Source organism: Cyphomyrmex costatus, unplaced genomic scaffold (assembly GCF_001594065.2).
Source record: "Cyphomyrmex costatus isolate MS0001 unplaced genomic scaffold, Ccosl1.0 scaffold10, whole genome shotgun sequence".
Lineage (NCBI taxonomy): Eukaryota > Metazoa > Arthropoda > Insecta > Hymenoptera > Formicidae > Cyphomyrmex > Cyphomyrmex costatus.
The window spans coordinates 259,046-267,204 of record NW_017274954.1 but is presented as its reverse complement, the minus strand read 5'-3'; positions in this window follow the sequence as shown (position 1 = coordinate 267,204).

Below are 8,159 nucleotides of genomic sequence, written 5' to 3'. Positions count from 1 at the left end.
TATATATATTCATTACAACTCATTACCTCTTCGTCAGAAATTAAACGTAACCGACAGAGAAATCCGGAAGAACATGATTAACGACAGTTGCACGAATATATCGGCAAACTCTCTAATTTATAAGAGCAACGTGCGGTCGCGATAATAAATTATGCGACGGGCGCAAGCGCGTAAATATTAGTCAGACAATCCGCATCGCGCTCGCATCCAGCTCGTCGTAATTTACATTTTCCAGTAATCACAATCCTGGTGTAGTGCGGATATGATTTTCAACGGTATTAGCATACATCTGGCACACCTGCACCCCGCCAATATTAATTGACATGCTGCGTCTCTCTTGCAAAGAGAAAACGGTACTGTTACATTTATCCCCGGTAATACATTATTAATGTTATAATAAAAGCGGATCTAATCGATTTAATACAGCTTATAATCATCGCTCAAAGAGTCGTTAAACACGAACAGAAGAACGAACTTAGGAAAGTTTCAATACTATCAAAATAATATACTTGAAATACGGATTAGAAAAATAAACTGAGAAAAAAAAAGCAATGTGTAAAAGAGAAAAGAGTCCTTTACATTAAAAAAATGAAAATAATTTGAGAAATTGCACAATTAAACCATAATTTATAACGCACAACATGCGCAAAATTCTGAATCCATTAAATATATCATTTTCATAATTATAATTTATATAATTGTAATACAATGCAATTGAAAATAAATTTTATTGAGCAAAAATATTGAAGAAGATCATTATTCATCGTATTTTATAAATTTTTAAATATTAAAATAACGTATTGTATAATTTATCTTGCTTTTCACATAAGCGCTTCAGATTAAAATTCTATCAGAATAAAAGCTCCAGTCTTTGAATAAAGCTCTTGAGATTACCTAAAGAGAGAATACAATTTCATCATTCGTTTTCTTTCTGAAAGCTTAGTTCGTCAAGAACTTGTTATTTTTAATCGTTAATTACACGACGATGGAAAGACGTCCGTTGACATTCTGTAAATGCACATTCAACTGTGCACTGTTGTTATATATTCGCGCATCCTCACGAGAATTCTTTAAGCAAGATGTTCGAAAAGCTTCTCGTAGAGACAACGATGGAAAATGAGCGGAGTTGAAGACTGTAAAAGAAGACTGTAAAACAGCTAAAAGGAAACGAGAAATATGGTGCACGGGACTAAAAATAATGACGGGAAATATTTCCACGTTATAACTCGGGAAAAAAACTATGACCTAAATCTTCGCATGAAAAGCGCACGAGTGCTAATTGGTAACTTCGCAGTGCCTGGCGTCCGTATTATTGAAACCGAATATTAATTCTGCGGCATGCGCGCTTATGTCAAACAATTATGAAGACATACAAAGCGCAATATGCAAATTAATGCGCGCAGCCATGAAGACAGCAAACTAGCGCGGAGGATGAAATTATGGGCTGTGGCTGGAAGGTAGAAAGGTTGTCGCGAGAGACAGAAAAATATAGCTACCGTACACACCGACGATAAACAACGAAAGGGCGTAACATTTCTTTACGCCATCTCTAGATTTCCACCGAATACTCCTATTTCCGCTTTCTTAGCTTTCCCCGTTTATATCCCGGACCTATCTCGAGAGAAATACGCCACGAACGATAATTAATTTTGCACGAAGTAATTAGCGATGTTTTATGCATAGCGTAAACCACGCAAGTTTTTACCGGCGCTTTTGTTTATTTTTCTTCAACCGCGCCACACGCATTATACCTTTTTAGCTTAGTTTCCGCATACGCGCGCGCTCGGTCATTCTATAACGCAATATCCTCGCCGCAACATGAATTTTCCCGGACGGCGAAAAGCCACGAAATTCATTCAAACCTGATTCGCGTACCAAATTCGAAATAATGACGTTTGCGTTGATGCACTCGGAATCAAACTACTTTCCGATGATCGATACAACGGATGTATATGCACCGACGCAATCCACCGTTCGAGCGAACCGCAAATGCTCGGTCGCGCGAAACATCGGCGAAACGATACATGTTTTCCAAAGTTATACACTCACCGCGTAAGAGAGAAAGTGTAAGCTCAAGGCAAGTCGTCGCTACATGTCTCTTACCTGAAACAGACGAAAAAGAAAGTCTTTTAAAAGAAAAGCTTCACATGCGCGCGACACATATAATACACACACACACACATGCCACGTATGTTTCAAGTGGAGTATCGGTTTCCGCACAAGTTTTCGGAACGAGACCGAAAAGTTGTCCGCGCGCAAGGAGTTTAATCGTATCTCGTTAGATTGCTCTTTTTTTTCTATTGTAGTCGACTCCTCACACCCCTCTTTCCCCTCCAAACCGGAAAAGTTCACCGGCCTTAATCGCCGCCAAAACTCGTCGCGACAACTGCCGACACTTAAGCTCCGTTGTCCCAAATTGCATCGCGTAATTTCTTCTTTCCCGCTTTTTACCGCTTCTTATAGCCCGATAGCCACCGGAATGTCTCTAAACGTTGCTGAGGAAACTCCGCGCGAAATTACTCGTACGAATGGCATGCCAGACGTTTGCAAAAAGTACCCTATCCGTAGACAGGAAATATCCGAAACTATTTTAATTGCGCTGAGAACGTTTTACTTGCGCATTTAGAAGATAGATGGTTAGAAGATATATAATCTCGGTCTCTCTTACGTGTCCGCTCAAATCAAGACTCGCGTTTCAATATTTGCATAGACGATAAGAGAGCTCGTGGTTTGATTGGAATATTCGGTGTCGCGCCGAATTCAATATTTCATGAGTATTTATCTTCCTCGCTCTCCCCCTCTTTTTTTTTTTAATCAGGACACAACTGTTCCGTTATGGTAAAACTCCCGTAAATCCCAATGCATCGATATTGAAAATTAATGCAAGGGAAGTGATATTTTTATTCGCCCCGGACACAGAGATGTGTACAATGCTCTGTGAGAAGCACTGCGTACAATGCGCATATTGTTTAAGTGATATATGACCGACCAATTCAAAATGTCGACGCATTGATCCTTGAAACCATCTACATTTTTCGAACAATAATATTGTATTATACGGTCATCGAAAATTCTGGCCTCTCTATAAAATCAAAAACAGAAAAAACCCACGGTCGAGACCGTACTAACGATCGCGGCGCGTACGTGAAATTACAATCAGCATATGAAATCGAATCAACGACTGGACAATCAAACGCGATGTTTTCAAATTGTAAATTGAGGGAACGTGTTTTGTACTCGCGGGGAACGCTTCAGTTGACTCTTCTTTTTTTTTTTTTAATATAATCGTCTGCGAATAAACGCACTTTTTACTACCTCCGGTGACATTCAATTTTTGTAGATAAGTTATGATAGATAAACCAACAGATCTCTCAAATTTAGTAGCAGCGAAATTTCATAATTGCACGCCACACGAATCGCATATTCAAAAACTAATGTAAATCCATTTTGAGAAGTTCTGAATTCGTGTCGAAAAATTCAATACACCGCGTTACATAAATTTCCACCCGGTGGTTGAAATTCGTATAAAGGTGGACTTGACCATTTCAACACAAACGGTTCGCATAATATCACAAGTGGCCCAATTTGTTTGTAATTTACGTTAGCTGAAGGTCTTTCAAAGCCAAGACCCGAGACGATGAATCGGACAACTCACTGGAACAAATCGTTTTCTGCGCAATGCGGGATGATAAAAGAGCCGCCGAGACGAGAAAGGATATACGCTGGTTTTAATGGTACGGTAAAAGAAAATTCAGAGAGAGCCGTAGAGGGTGGAAAAATCCTATCAGAAAGAACTTCACTCGGTGTGGCCGTGTTTGCTCTCTTTTCTTACTAATGAAACCATTAAACACGCCGTCTTAGCGTGCCTCAGCTCTCGGGCGATCTCATTTTCGTTTGGTCCGCTTGCAGAACTTGTCCCACGGACCGTTCCATCCCTTATTTCATATCTTTTATCTTTCTCTCTATGTTTCTCCACGTTCGTGTCTTCGCGAGAAAATAAAGACGGAACTCTATCTGGGTTCAGACTGTCGCAAAAGTTTCTCACGGCAATCCGAATTTTCGCGAACTGGAAAGAAACGTTAGCTCGGAATTAATTAAGAACCTCCTGATTAGCACACTTAGTCGTTTCGTAATCAATTACCCCTGTTAATGTTTGCGCTTAATGTCCCTTTATTATTTTGTCCCAACGTTTGCCAGTATTTATATATTCGCAAATGTGGTTTATCTAATTCGAATTTTAGCTGTAATAAAATATGTTATTGTAATCTCGTAATATGGCAATATACATATTTTCTACATTTTTGACATATTAATATTACTATATATTATATATCATATTTCACAAAGCAACCACACAATATATTATAAAATCAATATTTGGACATTCGCATTGATATTTTAAGAGAAACTGCATGGAAAAGGCATGTGAACGGAACACCTTGCCCGAAAATAAAATATAGTCTGCGCGTGCATTGTGCATACGAAAGACATCGGCTATGGCAAAGTATATACTAACGAAAAAAAGAAATGAAAAACCCACGCAAATGAATGGGTACTGCCAAGTAAGGTTTCTCTCGCTAAAAGTTGGCGCGAACAAGGCATAAGCCCTTTCTCGTGTCGCGGCGTGCAAAGTGAAAAAAAAAAAAACGTGAGCAAAGTGCCGGCTCCGCTACGCATACCCACGTATATACTCATATCTACGGCATCGTACTAAGAAGGAGCGAGAAAGAGAGAAAGACAGAGTGAAAGAGACGCGACATTGATGGGAGGTAAAGAGGTGTTGAAAGGGAAAATATTTTCCGCGTCGATTTCCGCGCTAGCTGATGGTAGTGCAATACCATATGATAGCAGAGGTCAGCTAGCGGATGCCCTCGACGAGGATCGTTCTCATGGCGATCACGCACATCTTTCTGTCTTTCCGTGGATGCCGTAATACGCGACCGGCATCACGTACGGATGAAAAAAAAATTTTGTCCGCTCGGCGCAAAGATATTCCAAGGTAAATGCGCCGTATGAAAGTCCGTCGTATCTGGCAATAAATATTTTCAGAAATAAAATATATTCTCGGCGATAGAGCGACTATTTTTCATGATCAAAGTTTTGGAGATATGTGCTCCTAAAGTGCACGCAACGCAAGCGTATAGCAAAAGAAGCGCATAATGCTTGTAAAAATAAATAAGAAAGATAGAAGTAAATTGCGACACAATCTTAATCGAAATAACGCAACACAAATACAGATATTTATGTCACGACAAATTTTCGATTTGCCTTCTTATACGTTCCTTTTGCCAACATTTATTTAGATTAATTAAATACTTTGCTTATTCTGTATCCCAAGTGAAAACAGAATACCATAAACCAGCATTGACTCCTGGCAACGTACCGATTATGTACTGAAAAACGGATTTCGTTTTTCAGTACTAGTTCTATATTGGGCCAGTATTAAATAAACAACATTATGGTACTCTTCCAGCGTGTGAATCGGTATTGAATAATTTTATTTTTAACCATCATTTTTTTTCAATTATTTTTACAGTTAACCTAAAACATCTCATGCTTTTGACTGTGAAACACGTATCTGTTACGATTGATTTATATTTGCAGTGATAAATTTATTTTAATATAAGAGAAGTAGTACGGATTTTTTATACAATACTAGTACTGTGTGTGTTACAATATTATTAATACAGAATCAGTACTGGTACTTATTGTGAGAAGTCAGCATTCCTAAATGTAAATTTTGATAAAATCATTATTGCATTCGTTTGTCCACTGTTTGTCCACGTTTGTCCACCCTATTATTATTATATTTTTCATAATAATGAAAAATAATCATTTGGGGATACTACAATTTTTTTTTGTATAACCTTTTTTGGAGGGTGGACAAATGAAAATAACGGGTGGACAAACGTGGACAAACAGTGGACAAACGAATGCAATAATGATTATATCAAAATTCACATTTAGGGATGCTGACTTCTCACAGCAGCTCTGAGAAGTCGGCACTACTAAATGCGAATTTTGGTAAAATCATTATTGCATTCGTTTGTCCACTGTTTGTCCACGTTTGTCCACCCTCCAAAAAAAAGTTATACACAAAAAAAGATTGTAGTACTTTCAATATGTGTACTGATTTTCGGTATTATTGTGGTACTGTAATCCCGTATTGTAATACCGTACTATAATTTTACCGACGTTTAGAAACATTACGACACCGTAATCCCGTACCATAAGAGTACTGTATTTCGAGTCTTGGCCCGTTGCTATCATCCCAGTATTACATCAGTACAATACCAATACTGGCATCCGATATCACGCCGGTACTGAATACTAAAAGTTGGTACTGGGCCAGTATCTCACCGGTATTCAATTCCCACTTGGGATATTTAACATTTAAATTTAACATTTTTTTAATCCGTTATAAATATTTGGATAATGAGCGTTAAATGTATAAAAAAAATTGTATATGTAAAAATAAACAATATTTATCATCATCGCGAGAAACCCAAGATCTTCAGAAAGCATGAATTTTTAAATCCATGACTGTTTATAGCCGCACAACCGACATTGCAAATCTTCCTCTTACCACATTATGCAGTGGTTGCATATACTATTCCATAAAATATTACAGGAGCAACGTTTTCGTATAATTATCTGCATTATATTATATTTAATTGCAAGATTGCTCCAGTCGTGACAACGGTGTATTAATTAGTGCGCACTATATTTTATCGACAAGACATATTAGAGAATACGTATTGAAATATGTCTCGTAGAATGTACATATTGAAATGTTTCATGGAATGTATTGAAACGTTTCACCTATGTAAGTTAAGAGAATGAGATTACCGCGATATCCTTGTTTGATAGACGCTAGACGTTCACTGTTTGTGATTACGGCGACGAGGCATCGATAAAGCGGATACCATTTTGGTGATGCATAGGGCTTAACGCACGCATCCACATGGATAGACAGTGGATCTACGGATCTGCCTGGCTGCTAATCAGGGCTTTATTGGCTATAGCCAATTAACGGCTGCAATTGGCACACGAACAAAGCCGTGCGCGCGTTCCAATAGATCGACCGAGGCTTTCTGCAACGCGCGTGGCCCAACCAAGCTCGAGCCAGACGGCCGAAGGTTAGGGGAATAAGCCAGGAGAGGAGGAACAGAATGAGACGCCTGTCTCGAGTATCGCCCAAATGCCGGCGCTAAACGATTCCATTATCTTGTCAGACCTGGCCGTGGATCAACGTGGATCGTAGTCGAGCATAGAAATCATGGTCCGTGATTTCCGCTCAATGTTCCCGCTGAATCCGGGAAATTCCGGCGAGCGTTCGTTGTTGCGCGATACCACAATCGACAGACGTCTCTATGCGATCGACCATACAGAATATTTGATATAATTGCAAACCTTCGTCACAATGCCTTATCACGAGATTCGTGAATCGATTCTTTTCCCAATAAATTCATTACACAATTTCTAGATTTATTAATGTTTGACGCGCGCGTAACGAGATTCGTCTTACGTATTAGAATTTATTCAAATTTATTTTTCTTTTTTGTCAGAAATATTATTTATCAAAAAATTAAAAAATCTCATAAATATTTAGCCGATTTTATATATTCCAAAAAGTGACCATTTTAATAGAACATTTATAATCAATATTTTGTACATTATTACTCGGAAAAAAGCCGCCAACGGTTACGAAGGAGCGGGAATTTAGCGAGAGACGAAATACATCCGCTCGACGAAGATCGAGTGCGCTGCAACGGCCGCTTTACTCCGGATGCACGACGTCAATTTTTCTCCGTTTTCGTGAAAACTTTCACCTCGAAACAAGGGGCGCGTAAGTTTCCCGAGAGATCCCGGGATATTTTTCTTCTGTCTCGCGCGAGGGGTAATGTAGTATGTACGAGGAGATACTTCCACAATATAAAGTGGACGTATGAAATTCTCCCCAGAGTGGCGACGCCCCGGGCCATTGTTGTCAGAGGAAAACAGGGCCATCGATGCTTTCTTTTTAAGCCTGACGAAATTACAGGACCCTTCACAGCGAGGAATCCGCGTGGAAGATTATTAAACTCAACTCTGCTTTGCCAACTAAATATTTGAGAATACCAAGATTGGCTTTATTCGTGAAGCGGAACAACAAGATA